We start from the raw sequence: 18,117 nt of genomic DNA, 5'->3' as shown, positions 1-18,117 counted from the left end.
TAAATAAAGCACAAGAAGGCAAGAAAGGAGTGCTCCAGGTGAGGCTCGAACTCACAACCTCAGCATTGCTCAACAGTTACTGCTTTATAAGTACCGTGCGCTGACCGATTGCGCCACTGGAGCTCTTACTAATGTCTGCACGCGTGTCCGTTTTCCACCGTGTGCTGACCGATTGCACCGCGGGATGAAGTGATTCCTCAAGCGTGTCTGTTTTCCATCAATTTTCAAAAACACGACAGCGTTTAAGATAGCGGTCAGTCAAGATACTGTGAGTAATAAGTCATTTACTTCTCTCTTATTAATATATAAAGAAGCATCAGTCCAGTGGATGAAGCCAGTTGAGCACTTTTAATCAGGAACTAAAACAACAACAGCTTAACTTTAAGAAAGATGAAAGATAAACACCCCAGATGGGACTCGAACCCACAATCCCTGGCTTAGGAGGCCAGTGCCTTATCCATTAGGGCACTGGGGCTGTAAATTTGCTCTGCGCCGTGGTTGTTTCTTTCCAAAGCAAGCAAACATTCACATGTGACGAGTGAGCGAGAAAGGTTTGTGTTGTACCGTTTGCTTTCCAAATCGGATAAAATCTTAACCGCATGCTTGTTTTTTTAAGAAAAGACTAGGTTCCCTTGTATTGTCGTTCTAATTGCACACTAACAGGACATTTCTAATGCAGATGAAGGAAATCTTAATGGAGTGACAAAACCCTTTAAAAACGGAATACCTCTTAATATGTATTGGGACAAGTATCCAGTGAAGAACCTAGTCGAGCACTTTTAATCTTGAATTAAAACATGCTAATGGCTTTACTTTAAACCCTTGGCGACATCTCATATACAGTTATGTTGCTGCTGCCAAGGGATTAGCGCATCGTCACATAACAGTACGTAACAGTGATGGAGCCGGCCCAGAAGCTGGGACAAGTACCCAGTGAAGAAGCCAGAAGAGCACTTATAATCTGGAACCATAACATGCCAATGGCTTTACTTTGAGACAGAGGAAAGGCAAACAACACAGATGGGCGTTAAAGCCACAATCCCTGGCTTAGGAGGCCAGTGCCTTATCCATTAGGCAACTGGGACTTGACTTTTTCTATAAGTAGTTGTTTTTCCAAAGCAATCAAACATTCACTTGTGACTGAGTGATCGAGAATGGTTTGTGTTCTACCGTTTGCTTTCTAGATCTGACAAAATCTTAACCACGTGCTTGCTTTTTGTAGACAAGGGAAAGAGGTTCCCTTGTCTTTTCATTATGATCACACACTTACAGGACTATGCTAATAAAGATGAAGGAAAGCTTATTGGAGGGCCAAAACCTTTAAAAATACCTCTTAATATATATTGGGACAAGTATCCAGTAAAGAAGCAAGTTGAGCACTTTTAATCTGGAACTAAAACATGCCAATGGCTTTTATTTAAGAAAGAGAAAAGGCAAACACCACAGATGGGACTCACCCTTAAAAACGGTATACCTCTTCCATGTATCCCCTTCAATTATGTTTATAGATCATGGGCCATGAGTAAGTTTGCTATTCCACTGGAGGTCTAAATAAAGCACAAGAAGGCAAGAAAGGAGTGCTCCAGGTGAGGCTCGAACTCACAACCTCGGCATTTCTCAACAGTTACTGCTTTATAAGAACCGTGCACTGACAGATTGCGCCACTGGAGCTCTTACTGATGTCTGCACGCGTGTCCGTTTTCCACCGTGTGCTGACCGATTGCACCGCGGGATGAAGTGATTCCTCAAGCGTGTCTGTTTTCCATCAATTTTCAAAAACACGACAGCGTTTAAGATAGCGGTCAGTCAAGATACTGTGAGTAATAAGTCATTTACTTCTCTCTTATTAATATATAAAGAAGCATCAGTCCAGTGGATGAAGCCCGTTGAGCACTTTTAATCAGGAACTAAAACAGCAACAGCTTAACTTTAAGAACGATGAAAGATAAACACCCCAGATGGGACTTGAACCCACAATCCCTGGCTTAGGAGGCCAGTGCCTTATCCATTAGGCCACTGGAGCTGTAAATTTGCTCTGCGCCGTGGTTTTTTCTTTCCAAAGCAAGCAAACATTCACATGTGATGAGTGAGCGAGAAAGGTTTGTGTTGTACCGTTTGCTTTCCAAATCGGATAAAATCTTAACCGCATGCTTGTTTTTTTAAGAAAAGACTAGGTTCCCTTGTATTGTCGTTCTAATTGCACACTAACAGGACATTTCTAATGCAGATGAAGGAAATCTTAATGGAGTGACAAAACCCTTTAAAAACTGAATAACTCTTAATATGTATTGGGACAAGTATCCAGTGAAGAACCTAGTCGAGCACTTTTAATCTTGAACTAAAACATGCTAATGGCTTTACTTTAAACCCTTGGTGACATCTCACATACAATTATGTTGCTGCTGCCAAGGGATTAGCGCATCGTCACATAACAGTACGTAACAGTGATGGAGCCGACTCAGAAGCTCGGACAAGTACCCAGTGAAGAAGCCAGAAGAGCACTTATAATCTGGAACCATAACATGCCAATGGCTTTACTTTGAGACAGAGGAAAGGCAAACAATACAGATGGGCGTTAAAGCCACAATCCCTGGCTTAGGAGGCCAGTGCCTTATCCATTAGGCAACTGGGACTTGACTTTTTCTATAAGTGGTTGTTTTTCCAAAGCAATCAAACATTCACTTGTGACTGAGTGATCGAGAATGGTTTGTGTTCTACCGTTTGCTTTCTAGATCTGACAAAATCTTAACCACGTGCTTGCTTTTTGTAGACAAAGGAAAGAGGGTCCCTTGTCTTTTCATTATGATCACACACTTACAGGACTCTGCTAATAAAGATGAAGGAAAGCTTATTGGAGGGCCAAAACCTTTAAAAATACCTCTTAATATATATTGGGACAAGTATCCAGTAAAGAAGCAAGTTGAGCACTTTTAATCTGGAACTAAAACATGCCAATGGCTTTTATTTAAGAAAGAGAAAAGGCAAACACCACAGATGGGACTCACCCTTAAAAACGGTATACCTCTTCCATGTATCCCCTTCAAGTATGTTTATAGATCATGGGCCATGAGTAAGTTTGCTATTCCACTGGAGGTCTAAATAAAGCACAAGAAGGCAAGAAAGGAGTGCTCCAGGTGAGGCTCGAACTCACAACCTCGGCATTGCTCAACAGTTACTGCTTTATAAGTACCGTGCGCTGACCGATTGCACCACTGGAGCTCTTACTGATGTCTGCACGCGTGTCCGTTTTCCACCGTGTGCTGACCGATTGCACCGCGGGATGAAGTGATTCCTCAAGCGTGTCTGTTTTCCATCAATTTTCAAAAACACGACAGCGTTTAAGATAGCGGTCAGTCAAGATACTGTGAGTAATAAGTCATTTACTTCTCTCTTATTAATATATAAAGAAGCATCAGTCCAGTGGATGAAGCCAGTTGAGCACTTTTAATCAGGAACTAAAACAGCAACAGCTTAACTTTAAGAAAGATGAAAGGTAAACACCCTAGATGGGACTTGAACCCACAATCCCTGGCCTAGGAGGCCAGTGCCTTATCCATTAGGCCACTGGGGCTGTAAACTTGCTCTGCGCCGTGGTTTTTTCTTTCCAAAGCAAGCAAACATTCACATGTGATGAGTGAGCGAGAAAGGTTTGTGTTGTACCGTTTGCTTTCCAAATCGGATAAAATCTTAACCGCATGCTTGTTTTTTTAAGAAAAGACTAGGTTCCCTTGTATTGTCGTTCTAATTGCACACTAACAGGACATTTCTAATGCAGATGAAGGAAATCTTAATGGAGTGACAAAACCCTTTAAAAACTGAATACCTCTTAATATGTAGGAGGCCAGTGCCTTATCCATTAGGCCACTGGGGCTGTAAACTTGCTCTGCGCCGTGGTTTTTTCTTTCCAAAGCAAGCAAACATTCACATGTGATGAGTGAGCGAGAAAGGTTTGTGTTGTACCGTTTGCTTTCCAAATCGGATAAAATCTTAACCGCATGCTTGTTTTTTTAAGAAAAGACTAGGTTCCCTTGTATTGTCGTTCTAATTGCACACTAACAGGACATTTCTAATGCAGATGAAGGAAATCTTAATGGAGTGACAAAACCCTTTAAAAACTGAATACCTCTTAATATGTATTGGGACAAGTATCCAGTGAAGAACCTAGTCGAGCACTTTTAATCTTGAACTAAAACATGCTAATGGCTTTACTTTAAACCCTTGGTGACATCTCACATACAATTATGTTGCTGCTGCCAAGGGATTAGCGCATCGTCACATAACAGTACGTAACAGTGATGGAGCTGGCTCAGAAGCTGGGACAAGTACCCAGTGAAGAAGCCAGAAGAGCACTTATAATCTGGAACCATAACATGCCAATGGCTTTACTTTGAGACAGAGGAAAGGCAAACAATACAGATGGGCGTTAAAGCCACAATCCCTGGCTTAGGAGGCCACTGCCTTATCCATTAGGCAACTGGGACTTGACTTTTTCTATAAGTGGTTGTTTTTCCAAAGCAATCAAACATTCACTTGTGACTGAGTGATCGAGAATGGTTTGTGTTCTACCGTTTGCTTTCTAGATCTGACAAAATCTTAACCACGTGCTTGCTTTTTGTAGACAAGGGAAAGAGGGTCCCTTGTCTTTTCATTATGATCACACACTTACAGGACTCTGCTAATAAAGATGAAGGAAAGCTTATTGGAGGGCCAAAACCTTTAAAAATACCTCTTAATATATATTGGGACAAGTATCCAGTAAAGAAGCAAGTTGAGCACTTTTAATCTGGAACTAAAACATGCCAATGGCTTTTATTTAAGAAAGAGAAAAGGCAAACACCACAGATGGGACTCACCCTTAAAAACGGTATACCTCTTCCATGTATCCCCTTCAATTATGTTTATAGATCATGGGCCATGAGTAAGTTTGCTATTCCACTGGAGGTCTAAATAAAGCACAAGAAGGGAGTGCTCCAGGTGAGGCTCGAACTCACAACCTCGGCATTGCTCAACAGTTACTGCTTTATAAGTACCGTGCGCTGACCGATTGCACCACTGGAGCTCTTACTGATGTCTGCACGCGTGTCCGTTTTCCACCGTGTGCTGACCGATTGCACCGCGGGATGAAGTGATTCCTCAAGCGTGTCTGTTTTCCATCAATTTTCAAAAACACGACAGCGTTTAAGATAGCGGTCAGTCAAGATACTGTGAGTAATAAGTCATTGACTTCTCTCTTATTAATATATAAAGAAGCATCAGTCCAGTGGATGAAGCCAGTTGAGCACTTTTAATCAGGAACTAAAACAGCAACAGCTTAACTTTAAGAAAGAAGAAAGGTAAACACCCCAGATGGGACTTGAACCCACAATCCCTGGCTTAGGAGGCCAGTGCTTTATCCATTAGGCCACTGGGGCTGTAAACTTGCTCTGCGCCGTGGTTTTTTCTTTCCAAAGCAAGCAAACATTCACATGTGGTGAGTGAGCGAGAAAGGTTTGTGTTGTACCGTTTGCTTTCCAAATCGGATAAAATCTTAACCGCATGCTTGTTTTTTTAAGAAAAGACTAGGTTCCCTTGTATTGTCGTTCTAATTGCACACTAACAGGACATTTCTAATGCAGATGAAGGAAATCTTAATGGAGTGACAAAACCCTTTAAAAACTGAATACCTCTTAATATGTATTGGGACAAGTATCCAGTGAAGAACCTAGTCGAGCACTTTTAATCTTGAACTAAAACATGCTAATGGCTTTACTTTAAACCCTTGGTGACATCTCACATACAATTATGTTGCTGCTGCCAAGGGATTAGCGCATCGTCACATAACAGTACGTAACAGTGATGGAGCCGGCCCAGAAGCTGGGACAAGTACCCAGTGAAGAAGCCAGAAGAGCACTTATAATCTGGAACCATAACATGCCAATGGCTTTACTTTGAGACAGAGGAAAGGCAAACAATACAGATGGGCGTTAAAGCCACAATCCCTGGCTTAGGAGGCCAGCGCCTTATCCATTAGGCAACTGGGACTTGACTTTTTCTATAAGTGGTTGTTTTTCCAAAGCAATCAAACATTCACTTGTGACTGAGTGATCGAGAATGGTTTGTGTTCTACCGTTTGCTTTCTAGATCTGACAAAATCTTAACCACGTGCTTGCTTTTTGTAGACAAGGGAAAGAGGGTCCCTTGTCTTTTCATTATGATCACACACTTACAGGACTCTGCTAATAAAGATGAAGGAAAGCTTATTGGAGGGCCAAAACCTTTAAAAATACCTCTTAATATATATTGGGACAAGTATCCAGTAAAGAAGCAAGTTGAGCACTTTTAATCTGGAACTAAAACATGCCAATGGCTTTTATTTAAGAAAGAGAAAAGGCAAACACCACAGATGGGACTCACCCTTAAAAACGGTATACCTCTTCCATGTATCCCCTTCAAGTATGTTTATAGATCATGGGCCATGAGTAAGTTTGCTATTCCACTGGAGGTCTAAATAAAGCACAAGAAGGCAAGAAAGGAGTGCTCCAGGTGAGGCTCGAACTCACAACCTCGGCATTGCTCAACAGTTACTGCTTTATAAGTACCGTGCGCTGACCGATTGCGCCACTGGAGCTCTTACTGATGTCTGCACGCGTGTCCGTTTTCCACCGTGTGCTGACCGATTGCACCGCGGGATGAAGTGATTCCTCAAGCGTGTCTGTTTTCCATCAATTTTCAAAAACACGACAGCGTTTAAGATAGCGGTCAGTCAAGAAACTGTGAGTAATAAGTCATTTACTTCTCTCTTATTAATATATAAAGAAGCATCAGTCCAGTGGATGAAGCCAGTTGAGCACTTTTAATCAGGAACTAAAACAGCAACAGCTTAACTTTAAGAAAGAAGAAAGGTAAACACCCCAGATGGGACTTGAACCCACAATACCTGGCTTAGGAGGCCAGTGCCTTATCCATTAGGCCACTGGGGCTGTAAACTTGCTCTGCGCCGTGGTTTTTTCTTTCCAAAGCAAGCAAACATTCACATGTGATGAGTGAGCGAGAAAGGTTTGTGTTGTACCGTTTGCTTTCCAAATCGGATAAAATCTTAACCGCATGCTTGTTTTTTTAAGAAAAGACTAGGTTCCCTTGTATTGTCGTTCTAATTGCACACTAACAGGACATTTCTAATGCAGATGAAGGAAATCCTAATGGAGTGACAAAACCCTTTAAAAACTGAATACCTCTTAATATGTATTGGGACAAGTATCCAGTGAAGAACCTAGTCGAGCACTTTTAATCTTGAACTAAAACATGCTAATGGCTTTACTTTAAACCCTTGGTGACATCTCACATACAATTATGTTGCTGCTGCCAAGGGATTAGCGCATCGTCACATAACAGTACGTAACAGTGATGGAGCCGGCCCAGAAGCTGGGACAAGTACCCAGTGAAGAAACCAGAAGAGCACTTATAATCTGGAACCATAACATGCCAATGGCTTTACTTTGAGACAGAGGAAAGGCAAACAATACAGATGGGCGTTAAAGCCACAATCCCTGGCTTAGGAGGCCAGTGCCTTATCCATTAGGCAACTGGAACTTTACTTTTTCTATAAGTGGTTGTTTTTCCAAAGCAATCAAACATTCACTTGTGACTGAGTGATCGAGAATGGTTTGTGTTCTACCGTTTGCTTTCTAGATCTGACAAAATCTTAACCACGTGCTTGCTTTTTGTAGACAAGGGAAAGAGGGTCCCTTGTCTTTTCATTATGATCACACACTTACAGGACTCTGCTAATAAAGATGAAGGAAAGCTTATTGGAGGGCCAAAACCCTTAAAAATACCTCTTAATATATATTGGGACAAGTATCCAGTAAAGAAGCAAGTTGAGCACTTTTAATCTGGAACTAAAACATGCCAATGGCTTTTATTTAAGAAAGAGAAAAGGCAAACACCACAGATGGGACTCACCCTTAAAAACGGTATACCTCTTCCATGTATCCCCTTCAATTATGTTTATAGATCATGGGCCATGAGTAAGTTTGCTATTCCACTGGAGGTCTAAATAAAGCACAAGAAGGCAAGAAAGGAGTGCTCCAGGTGAGGCTCGAACTCACAACCTCGGCATTGCTCAACAGTTACTGCTTTATAAGTACCGTGAACTGACCGATTGCGCCACTGGAGCTCTTACTGATGTCTGCACGCGTGTCAGTTTTCCACCGTGTGCTGACCGATTGCACCGCGGGATGAAGTGATTCCTCAAGCGTGTCTGTTTTCCATCAATTTTCAAAAACACGACAGCGTTTAAGATAGCGGTCAGTCAAGAAACTGTGAGTAATAAGTCATTTACTTCTCTCTTATTAATATATAAAGAAGCATCAGTCCAGTGGATGAAGCCAGTTGAGCACTTTTAATCAGGAACTAAAACAGCAACAGCTTAACTTTAAGAAAGAAGAAAGGTAAACACCCCAGATGGGACTTGAACCCACAATCCCTGGCTTAGGAGGCCAGTGCCTTATCCATTAGGCCACTGGGGCTGTAAACTTGCTCTGCGCCGTGGTTTTTTCTTTCCAAAGCAAGCAAACATTCACATGTGATGAGTGAGCGAGAAAGGTTTGTGTTGTACCGTTTGCTTTCCAAATCGGATAAAATCTTAACCGCATGCTTGTTTTTTTAAGAAAAGACTAGGTTCCCTTGTATTGTCGTTCTAATTGCACACTAACAGGACATTTCTAATGCAGATGAAGGAAATCCTAATGGAGTGACAAAACCCTTTAAAAACTGAATACCTCTTAATATGTATTGGGACAAGTATCCAGTGAAGAACCTAGTCGAGCACTTTTAATCTTGAACTAAAACATGCTAATGGCTTTACTTTAAACCCTTGGTGACATCTCACATACAATTATGTTGCTGCTGCCAAGGGATTAGCGCATCGTCACATAACAGTACGTAACAGTGATGGAGCCGGCCCAGAAGCTGGGACAAGTACCCAGTGAAGAAACCAGAAGAGCACTTATAATCTGGAACCATAACATGCCAATGGCTTTACTTTGAGACAGAGGAAAGGCAAACAATACAGATGGGCGTTAAAGCCACAATCCCTGGCTTAGGAGGCCAGTGCCTTATCCATTAGGCAACTGGAACTTTACTTTTTCTATAAGTGGTTGTTTTTCCAAAGCAATCAAACATTCACTTGTGACTGAGTGATCGAGAATGGTTTGTGTTCTACCGTTTGCTTTCTAGATCTGACAAAATCTTAACCACGTGCTTGCTTTTTGTAGACAAGGGAAAGAGGGTCCCTTGTCTTTTCATTATGATCACACACTTACAGGACTCTGCTAATAAAGATGAAGGAAAGCTTATTGGAGGGCCAAAACCTTTAAAAATACCTCTTAATATATATTGGGACAAGTATCCAGTAAAGAAGCAAGTTGAGCACTTTTAATCTGGAACTAAAACATGCCAATGGCTTTTATTTAAGAAAGAGAAAAGGCAAACACCACAGATGGGACTCACCCTTAAAAACGGTATACCTCTTCCATGTATCCCCTTCAATTATGTTTATAGATCATGGGCCATGAGTAAGTTTGCTATTCCACTGGAGGTCTAAATAAAGCACAAGAAGGCAAGAAAGGAGTGCTCCAGGTGAGGCTCGAACTCACAACCTCGGCATTGCTCAACAGTTACTGCTTTATAAGTACCGTGAACTGACCGATTGCGCCACTGGAGCTCTTACTGATGTCTGCACGCGTGTCAGTTTTCCACCGTGTGCTGACCGATTGCACCGCGGGATGAAGTGATTCCTCAAGCGTGTCTGTTTTCCATCAATTTTCAAAAACACGACAGCGTTTAAGATAGCGGTCAGTCAAGATACTGTGAGTAATAAGTCATTTACTTCTCTCTTATTAATATATAAAGAAGCATCAGTCCAGTGGATGAAGCCAGTTGAGCACTTTTAATCAGGAACTAAAACAGCAACAGCTTAACTTTAAGAAAGATGAAAGGTAAACACCCCAGATGGGACTTGAACCCACAATCCCTGGCCTAGGAGGCCAGTGCCTTATCCATTAGGCCACTGGGGCTGTAAACTTGCTCTGCGCCGTGGTTTTTTCTTTCCAAAGCAAGCAAACATTCACATGTGATGAGTGAGCGAGAAAGGTTTGTGTTGTACCGTTTGCTTTCCAAATCGGATAAAATCTTAACCGCATGCTTGTTTTTTTAAGAAAAGACTAGGTTCCCTTGTATTGTCGTTCTAATTGCACACTAACAGGACATTTCTAATGCAGATGAAGGAAATCCTAATGGAGTGACAAAACCCTTTAAAAACTGAATACCTCTTAATATGTATTGGGACAAGTATCCAGTGAAGAACCTAGTCGAGCACTTTTAATCTTGAACTAAAACATGCTAATGGCTTTACTTTAAACCCTTGGTGACATCTCACATACAATTATGTTGCTGCTGCCAAGGGATTAGCGCATCGTCACATAACAGTACGTAACAGTGATGGAGCCGGCCCAGAAGCTGGGACAAGTACCCAGTGAAGAAACCAGAAGAGCACTTATAATCTGGAACCATAACATGCCAATGGCTTTACTTTGAGACAGAGGAAAGGCAAACAATACAGATGGGCGTTAAAGCCACAATCCCTGGCTTAGGAGGCCAGTGCCTTATCCATTAGGCAACTGGAACTTTACTTTTTCTATAAGTGGTTGTTTTTCCAAAGCAATCAAACATTCACTTGTGACTGAGTGATCGAGAATGGTTTGTGTTCTACCGTTTGCTTTCTAGATCTGACAAAATCTTAACCACGTGCTTGCTTTTTGTAGACAAGGGAAAGAGGGTCCCTTGTCTTTTCATTATGATCACACACTTACAGGACTCTGCTAATAAAGATGAAGGAAAGCTTATTGGAGGGCCAAAACCTTTAAAAATACCTCTTAATATATATTGGGACAAGTATCCAGTAAAGAAGCAAGTTGAGCACTTTTAATCTGGAACTAAAACATGCCAATGGCTTTTATTTAAGAAAGAGAAAAGGCAAACACCACAGATGGGACTCACCCTTAAAAACGGTATACCTCTTCCATGTATCCCCTTCAATTATGTTTATAGATCATGGGCCATGAGTAAGTTTGCTATTCCACTGGAGGTCTAAATAAAGCACAAGAAGGCAAGAAAGGAGTGCTCCAGGTGAGGCTCGAACTCACAACCTCGGCATTGCTCAACAGTTACTGCTTTATAAGTACCGTGAACTGACCGATTGCGCCACTGGAGCTCTTACTGATGTCTGCACGCGTGTCAGTTTTCCACCGTGTGCTGACCGATTGCACCGCGGGATGAAGTGATTCCTCAAGCGTGTCTGTTTTCCATCAATTTTCAAAAACACGACAGCGTTTAAGATAGCGGTCAGTCAAGATACTGTGAGTAATAAGTCATTTACTTCTCTCTTATTAATATATAAAGAAGCATCAGTCCAGTGGATGAAGCCAGTTGAGCACTTTTAATCAGGAACTAAAACAGCAACAGCTTAACTTTAAGAAAGATGAAAGGTAAACACCCCAGATGGGACTTGAACCCACAATCCCTGGCCTAGGAGGCCAGTGCCTTATCCATTAGGCCACTGGGGCTGTAAACTTGCTCTGCGCCGTGTTTTTTTCTTTCCAAAGCAAGCAAACATTCACATGTGATGAGTGAGCGAGAAAGGTTTGTGTTGTACCGTTTGCTTTCCAAATCGGATAAAATCTTAACCGCATGCTTGATTTTTTAAGAAAAGACTAGGTTCCCTTGTATTGTCGTTCTAATTGCACACTAACAGGACATTTCTAATGCAGATGAAGGAAATCTTAATGGAGTGACAAAACCCTTTAAAAACTGAATACCTCTTAATATGTATTGGGACAAGTATCCAGTGAAGAACCTAGTCGAGCACTTTTAATCTTGAACTAAAACATGCTAATGGCTTTACTTTAAACCCTTGGTGACATCTCACATACAATTATGTTGCTGCTGCCAAGGGATTAGCGCATCGTCACATAACAGTACGTAACAGTGATGGAGCCGGCTCAGAAGCTGGGACAAGTACCCAGTGAAGAAGCCAGAAGAGCACTTATAATCTGGAACCATAACATGCCAATGGCTTTACTTTGAGACAGAGGAAAGGCAAACAATACAGATGGGCGTTAAAGCCACAATCCCTGGCTTAGGAGGCCAGTGCCTTATCCATTAGGCAACTGGGACTTGACTTTTTCTATAAGTGGTTGTTTTTCCAAAGCAATCAAACATTCACTTGTGACTGAGTGATCGAGAATGGTTTGTGTTCTACCGTTTGCTTTCTAGATCTGACAAAATCGTAACCACGTGCTTGCTTTTTGTAGACAAGGGAAAGAGGTTCCCTTGTCTTTTCATTATGATCACACACTTACAGGACTCTGCTAATAAAGATGAAGGAAAGCTTATTAGAGGGCCAAAACCTTTAAAAATACCTCTTAATATATATTGGGACAAGTATCCAGTAAAGAAGCAAGTTGAGCACTTTTAATCTGGAACTAAAACATGCCAATGGCTTTTATTTAAGAAAGAGAAAAGGCAAACACCACAGATGGGACTCACCCTTAAAAACGGTATACCTCTTCCATGTATCCCCTTCAATTATGTTTATAGATCATGGGCCATGAGTAAGTTTGCTATTCCACTGGAGGTCTAAATAAAGCACAAGAAGGCAAGAAAGGAGTGCTCCAGGTGAGGCTCGAACTCACAACCTCGGCATTGCTCAACAGTTACTGCTTTATAAGTACCGTGCGCTGACCGATTGCGCCACTGGAGCTCTTACTGATGTCTGCACGCGTGTCCGTTTTCCACCGTGTGCTGACCGATTGCACCGCGGGATGAAGTGATTCCTCAAGCGTGTCTGTTTTCCATCAATTTTCAAAAACACGACAGCGTTTAAGATAGCGGTCAGTCAAGATACTGTGAGTAATAAGTCATTTACTTCTCTCTTATTAATATATAAAGAAGCATCAGTCCAGTGGATGAAGCCAGTTGAGCACTTTTAATCAGGAACTAAAACAGCAACAGCTTAACTTTAAGAAAGAAGAAAGGTAAACACCCCAGATGGGACTTGAACCCACAATCCCTGGCTTAGGAGGCCAGTGCCTTATCCATTAGGCCACTGGGGCTGTAAACTTGCTCTGCGCCGTGGTTTTTTCTTTCCAAAGCAAGCAAACATTCACATGTGATGAGTGAGCGAGAAAGGTTTGTGTTGTACCGTTTGCTTTCCAAATCGGATAAAATCTTAACCGCATGCTTGTTTTTTTAAGAAAAGACTAGGTTCCCTTGTATTGTCGTTCTAATTGCACACTAACAGGACATTTCTAATGCAGATGAAGGAAATCTTAATGGAGTGACAAAACCCTTTAAAAACTGAATACCTCTTAATATGTATTGGGACAAGTATCCAGTGAAGAACCTAGTCGAGCACTTTTAATCTTGAACTAAAACATGCTAATGGCTTTACTTTAAACCCTTGGTGACATCTCACATACAATTATGTTGCTGCTGCCAAGGGATTAGCGCATCGTCACATAACAGTACGTAACAGTGATGGAGCCGGCCCAGAAGCTGGGACAAGTACCCAGTGAAGAAGCCAGAAGAGCACTTATAATCTGGAACCATAACATGCCAATGGCTTTACTTTGAGACAGAGGAAAGGCAAACAATACAGATGGGCGTTAAAGCCACAATCCCTGGCTTAGGAGGCCAGTGCCTTATCCATTAGGCAACTGGGACTTTACTTTTTCTATAAGTGGTTGTTTTTCCAAAGCAATCAAACATTCACTTGTGACTGAGTGATCGAGAATGGTTTGTGTTCTACCGTTTGCTTTCTAGATCTGACAAAATCTTAACCACGTGCTTGCTTTTTGTAGACAAGGGAAAGAGGGTCCCTTGTCTTTTCATTATGATCACACACTTACAGGACTCTGCTAATAAAGATGAAGGAAAGCTTATTGGAGGGCCAAAACCTTTAATAATACCTCTTAATATATATTGGGACAAGTATCCAGTAAAGAAGCAAGTTGAGCACTTTTAATCTGGAACTAAAACATGCCAATGGCTTTTATTTAAGAAAGAGAAAAGGCAAACACCACAGATGGGACTCACCCTTAAAAACGGTATACCTCTTCCATGTATCCCCTTCAATTATGTTTATAGATCATGGGCCATGAGTAAGTTTGCTATTCCACTGGAGGTCTAAATAAAGCACAAGAAGGCAAGAAAGGAGTGCTCCAGGTGAGGCTCGAACTCACAACCTCGGCATTGCTCAACAGTTACTGCTTTATAAGTACCGTGCGCTGACCGATTGCGCCACTGGAGCTCTTACTGATGTCTGCACGCGTGTCCGTTTTCCACCGTGTGCTGACCGATTGCACCGCGGGATGAAGTGATTCCTCAAGCGTGTCTGTTTTCCATCAATTTTCAAAAACACGACAGCGTTTAAGATAGCGGTCAGTCAAGATACTGTGAGTAATAAGTCATTTACTTCTCTCTGATTAATATATAAAGAAGCATCAGTCCAGTGGATGAAGCCAGTTGAGCACTTTTAATCAGGAACTAAAACAGCAACAGCTTAACTTTAAGAAAGATGAAAGGTAAACACCCCAGATGGGACTTGAACCCACAATCCCTGGCCTAGGAGGCCAGTGCCTTATCCATTAGGCCACTGGGGCTGTAATCTTGCTCTGCGCCGTGGTTTTTTCTTTCCAAAGCAAGCAAACATTCACATGTGATGAGTGAGCGAGAAAGGTTTGTGTTGTACCGTTTGCTTTCCAAATCGGATAAAATCTTAACCGCATGCTTGATTTTTTAAGAAAAGACTAGGTTCCCTTGAATTGTCGTTCTAATTGCACACTAACAGGACATTTCTAATGCAGATGAAGGAAATCTTAATGGAGTGACAAAACCCTTTAAAAACTGAATACCTCTTAATATGTATTGGGACAAGTATCCAGTGAAGAACCTAGTCGAGCACTTTTAATCTTGAACTAAAACATGCTAATGGCTTTACTTTAAACCCTTGGTGACATCTCACATACAATTATGTTGCTGCTGCCAAGGGATTAGCGCATCGTCACATAACAGTACGTAACAGTGATGGAGCCGGCTCAGAAGCTGGGACAAGTACCCAGTGGAGAAGCCAAAAGAGCACTTATAATCTGGAACCATAACATGCCAATGGCTTTACTTTGAGACAGAGGAAAGGCAAACAATACAGATGGGCGTTAAAGTCACAATCCCTGGCTTAGGAGGCCAGTGCCTTATCCATTAGGCAACTGGGACTTGACTTTTTCTATAAGTGGTTGTTTTTCCAAAGCAATCAAACATTCACTTGTGACTGAGTGATCGAGAATGGTTTGTGTTCTACCGTTTGCTTTCTAGATCTGACAAAATCTTAACCACGTGCTTGCTTTTTGTAGACAAGGGAAAGAGGGTCCCTTGTCTTTTCATTATGATCACACACTTACAGGACTCTGCTAATAAAGATGAAGGAAAGCTTATTGGAGGGCCAAAACCTTTAATAATACCTCTTAATATATATTGGGACAAGTATCCAGTAAAGAAGCAAGTTGAGCACTTTTAATCTGGAACTAAAACATGCCAATGGCTTTTATTTAAGAAAGAGAAAAGGCAAACACCACAGATGGGACTCACCCTTAAAAACGGTATACCTCTTCCATGTATCCCCTTCAATTATGTTTATAGATCATGGGCCATGAGTAAGTTTGCTATTCCACTGGAGGTCTAAATAAAGCACAAGAAGGCAAGAAAGGAGTGCTCCAGGTGAGGCTCGAACTCACAACCTCGGCATTGCTCAACAGTTACTGCTTTATAAGTACCGTGCGCTGACCGATTGCGCCACTGGAGCTCTTACTGATGTTTGCACGCGTGTCCGTTTTCCACCGTGTGCTGACCGATTGCACCGCGGGATGAAGTGATTCCTCAAGCGTGTCTGTTTTCCATCAATTTTCAAAAACACGACAGCGTTTAAGATAGCGGTCAGTCAAGATACTGTGAGTAATAAGTCATTTACTTCTCTCTGATTAATATATAAAGAAGCATCAGTCCAGTGGATGAAGCCAGTTGAGCACTTTTAATCAGGAACTAAAACAGCAACAGCTTAACTTTAAGAAAGATGAAAGGTAAACACCCCAGATGGGACTTGAACCCACAATCCCTGGCCTAGGAGGCCAGTGCCTTATCCATTAGGCCACTGGGGCTGTAATCTTGCTCTGCGCCGTGGTTTTTTCTTTCCAAAGCAAGCAAACATTCACATGTGATGAGTGAGCGAGAAAGGTTTGTGTTGTACCGTTTGCTTTCCAAATCGGATAAAATCTTAACCGCATGCTTGATTTTTTAAGAAAAGACTAGGTTCCCTTGTATTGTCGTTCTAATTGCACACTAACAGGACATTTCTAATGCAGATGAAGGAAATCTTAATGGAGTGACAAAACCCTTTAAAAACTGAATACCTCTTAATATGTATTGGGACAAGTATCCAGTGAAGAACCTAGTCGAGCACTTTTAATCTTGAACTAAAACATGCTAATGGCTTTACTTTAAACCCTTGGTGACATCTCACATACAATTATGTTGCTGCTGCCAAGGGATTAGCGCATCGTCACATAACAGTACGTAACAGTGATGGAGCCGGCTCAGAAGCTGGGACAAGTACCCAGTGAAGAAGCCAGAAGAGCACTTATAATCTGGAACCATAACATGCCAATGGCTTTACTTTGAGACAGAGGAAAGGCAAACAATACAGATGGGCGTTAAAGCCACAATCCCTGGCTTAGGAGGCCAGTGCCTTATCCATTAGGCAACTGGGACTTGACTTTTTCTATAAGTGGTTGTTTTTCCAAAGCAATCAAACATTCACTTGTGACTGAGTGATCGAGAATGGTTTGTGTTCTACCGTTTGCTTTCTAGATCTGACAAAATCGTAACCACGTGCTTGCTTTTTGTAGACAAGGGAAAGAGGTTCCCTTGTCTTTTCATTATGATCACACACTTACAGGACTCTGCTAATAAAGATGAAGGAAAGCTTATTAGAGGGCCAAAACCTTTAAAAATACCTCTTAATATATATTGGGACAAGTATCCAGTAAAGAAGCAAGTTGAGCACTTTTAATCTGGAACTAAAACATGCCAATGGCTTTTATTTAAGAAAGAGAAAAGGCAAACACCACAGATGGGACTCACCCTTAAAAACGGTATACCTCTTCCATGTATCCCCTTCAATTATGTTTATAGATCATGGGCCATGAGTAAGTTTGCTATTCCACTGGAGGTCTAAATAAAGCACAAGAAGGCAAGAAAGGAGTGCTCCAGGTGAGGCTCGAACTCACAACCTCGGCATTGCTCAACAGTTACTGCTTTATAAGTACCGTGCGCTGACCGATTGCGCCACTGGAGCTCTTACTGATGTCTGCACGCGTGTCCGTTTTCCACCGTGTGCTGACCGATTGCACCGCGGGATGAAGTGATTCCTCAAGCGTGTCTGTTTTCCATCAATTTTCAAAAACACGACAGCGTTTAAGATAGCGGTCAGTCAAGATACTGTGAGTAATAAGTCATTTACTTCTCTCTTATTAATATATAAAGAAGCATCAGTCCAGTGGATGAAGCCAGTTGAGCACTTTTAATCAGGAACTAAAACAGCAACAGCTTAACTTTAAGAAAGAAGAAAGGTAAACACCCCAGATGGGACTTGAACCCACAATCCCTGGCTTAGGAGGCCAGTGCCTTATCCATTAGGCCACTGGGGCTGTAAACTTGCTCTGCGCCGTGGTTTTTTCTTTCCAAAGCAAGCAAACATTCACATGTGATGAGTGAGCGAGAAAGGTTTGTGTTGTACCGTTTGCTTTCCAAATCGGATAAAATCTTAACCGCATGCTTGTTTTTTTAAGAAAAGACTAGGTTCCCTTGTATTGTCGTTCTAATTGCACACTAACAGGACATTTCTAATGCAGATGAAGGAAATCTTAATGGAGTGACAAAACCCTTTAAAAACTGAATACCTCTTAATATGTATTGGGACAAGTATCCAGTGAAGAACCTAGTCGAGCACTTTTAATCTTGAACTAAAAC

At 41.7% G+C, this 18,117-nt stretch overlaps 22 non-coding genes across 22 annotated transcripts; all 22 read right to left on the bottom strand.

The window, feature by feature from the left end:
- Positions 1-30: 30 nt before the first annotated feature.
- TRNAI-UAU (transfer RNA isoleucine (anticodon UAU)) lies at positions 31-123 on the bottom strand. Its single transcript is given in 2 exon segments — positions 31-66; positions 86-123. It is a non-coding gene; the product is annotated as a tRNA-Ile (tRNA).
- Positions 124-402: 279 nt separating this feature from the next.
- On the bottom strand, positions 403-475 carry TRNAR-CCU (transfer RNA arginine (anticodon CCU)). Its single transcript has one exon. It is a non-coding gene; the product is annotated as a tRNA-Arg (tRNA).
- Positions 476-1,950: 1,475 nt separating this feature from the next.
- On the bottom strand, positions 1,951-2,023 carry TRNAR-CCU (transfer RNA arginine (anticodon CCU)). The gene has a single exon. It is a non-coding gene; the product is annotated as a tRNA-Arg (tRNA).
- Positions 2,024-3,126: 1,103 nt separating this feature from the next.
- TRNAI-UAU (transfer RNA isoleucine (anticodon UAU)) lies at positions 3,127-3,219 on the bottom strand. The gene is given in 2 exon segments: positions 3,127-3,162; positions 3,182-3,219. It is a non-coding gene; the product is annotated as a tRNA-Ile (tRNA).
- A 1,747-nt stretch (positions 3,220-4,966) lies between these two features.
- Positions 4,967-5,059, bottom strand: TRNAI-UAU (transfer RNA isoleucine (anticodon UAU)). The gene is given in 2 exon segments: positions 4,967-5,002; positions 5,022-5,059. It is a non-coding gene; the product is annotated as a tRNA-Ile (tRNA).
- A 279-nt stretch (positions 5,060-5,338) lies between these two features.
- TRNAR-CCU (transfer RNA arginine (anticodon CCU)) lies at positions 5,339-5,411 on the bottom strand. Its single transcript has one exon. It is a non-coding gene; the product is annotated as a tRNA-Arg (tRNA).
- Positions 5,412-6,514: 1,103 nt separating this feature from the next.
- TRNAI-UAU (transfer RNA isoleucine (anticodon UAU)) lies at positions 6,515-6,607 on the bottom strand. Its single transcript is given in 2 exon segments — positions 6,515-6,550; positions 6,570-6,607. It is a non-coding gene; the product is annotated as a tRNA-Ile (tRNA).
- Positions 6,608-6,886: 279 nt separating this feature from the next.
- TRNAR-CCU (transfer RNA arginine (anticodon CCU)) lies at positions 6,887-6,959 on the bottom strand. The gene has a single exon. It is a non-coding gene; the product is annotated as a tRNA-Arg (tRNA).
- A 1,103-nt stretch (positions 6,960-8,062) lies between these two features.
- TRNAI-UAU (transfer RNA isoleucine (anticodon UAU)) lies at positions 8,063-8,155 on the bottom strand. Its single transcript is given in 2 exon segments — positions 8,063-8,098; positions 8,118-8,155. It is a non-coding gene; the product is annotated as a tRNA-Ile (tRNA).
- Positions 8,156-8,434: 279 nt separating this feature from the next.
- On the bottom strand, positions 8,435-8,507 carry TRNAR-CCU (transfer RNA arginine (anticodon CCU)). The gene has a single exon. It is a non-coding gene; the product is annotated as a tRNA-Arg (tRNA).
- Positions 8,508-9,610: 1,103 nt separating this feature from the next.
- Positions 9,611-9,703, bottom strand: TRNAI-UAU (transfer RNA isoleucine (anticodon UAU)). Its single transcript is given in 2 exon segments — positions 9,611-9,646; positions 9,666-9,703. It is a non-coding gene; the product is annotated as a tRNA-Ile (tRNA).
- A 279-nt stretch (positions 9,704-9,982) lies between these two features.
- TRNAR-CCU (transfer RNA arginine (anticodon CCU)) lies at positions 9,983-10,055 on the bottom strand. Its single transcript has one exon. It is a non-coding gene; the product is annotated as a tRNA-Arg (tRNA).
- Positions 10,056-11,158: 1,103 nt separating this feature from the next.
- Positions 11,159-11,251, bottom strand: TRNAI-UAU (transfer RNA isoleucine (anticodon UAU)). The gene is given in 2 exon segments: positions 11,159-11,194; positions 11,214-11,251. It is a non-coding gene; the product is annotated as a tRNA-Ile (tRNA).
- Positions 11,252-11,530: 279 nt separating this feature from the next.
- Positions 11,531-11,603, bottom strand: TRNAR-CCU (transfer RNA arginine (anticodon CCU)). Its single transcript has one exon. It is a non-coding gene; the product is annotated as a tRNA-Arg (tRNA).
- A 1,103-nt stretch (positions 11,604-12,706) lies between these two features.
- TRNAI-UAU (transfer RNA isoleucine (anticodon UAU)) lies at positions 12,707-12,799 on the bottom strand. Its single transcript is given in 2 exon segments — positions 12,707-12,742; positions 12,762-12,799. It is a non-coding gene; the product is annotated as a tRNA-Ile (tRNA).
- A 279-nt stretch (positions 12,800-13,078) lies between these two features.
- TRNAR-CCU (transfer RNA arginine (anticodon CCU)) lies at positions 13,079-13,151 on the bottom strand. Its single transcript has one exon. It is a non-coding gene; the product is annotated as a tRNA-Arg (tRNA).
- A 1,103-nt stretch (positions 13,152-14,254) lies between these two features.
- Positions 14,255-14,347, bottom strand: TRNAI-UAU (transfer RNA isoleucine (anticodon UAU)). Its single transcript is given in 2 exon segments — positions 14,255-14,290; positions 14,310-14,347. It is a non-coding gene; the product is annotated as a tRNA-Ile (tRNA).
- A 279-nt stretch (positions 14,348-14,626) lies between these two features.
- TRNAR-CCU (transfer RNA arginine (anticodon CCU)) lies at positions 14,627-14,699 on the bottom strand. The gene has a single exon. It is a non-coding gene; the product is annotated as a tRNA-Arg (tRNA).
- A 1,103-nt stretch (positions 14,700-15,802) lies between these two features.
- Positions 15,803-15,895, bottom strand: TRNAI-UAU (transfer RNA isoleucine (anticodon UAU)). The gene is given in 2 exon segments: positions 15,803-15,838; positions 15,858-15,895. It is a non-coding gene; the product is annotated as a tRNA-Ile (tRNA).
- Positions 15,896-16,174: 279 nt separating this feature from the next.
- TRNAR-CCU (transfer RNA arginine (anticodon CCU)) lies at positions 16,175-16,247 on the bottom strand. The gene has a single exon. It is a non-coding gene; the product is annotated as a tRNA-Arg (tRNA).
- Positions 16,248-17,350: 1,103 nt separating this feature from the next.
- Positions 17,351-17,443, bottom strand: TRNAI-UAU (transfer RNA isoleucine (anticodon UAU)). Its single transcript is given in 2 exon segments — positions 17,351-17,386; positions 17,406-17,443. It is a non-coding gene; the product is annotated as a tRNA-Ile (tRNA).
- Positions 17,444-17,722: 279 nt separating this feature from the next.
- TRNAR-CCU (transfer RNA arginine (anticodon CCU)) lies at positions 17,723-17,795 on the bottom strand. Its single transcript has one exon. It is a non-coding gene; the product is annotated as a tRNA-Arg (tRNA).
- Between the last annotated feature and the right edge of the window lie 322 nt (positions 17,796-18,117).

Source organism: Rhinoderma darwinii, chromosome 3 (genome assembly GCF_050947455.1).
Source record: "Rhinoderma darwinii isolate aRhiDar2 chromosome 3, aRhiDar2.hap1, whole genome shotgun sequence".
Lineage (NCBI taxonomy): Eukaryota > Metazoa > Chordata > Amphibia > Anura > Rhinodermatidae > Rhinoderma > Rhinoderma darwinii.
Note: the sequence above shows the minus strand (reverse complement) of the source record. Positions and strands in the feature narration are given on the sequence as shown.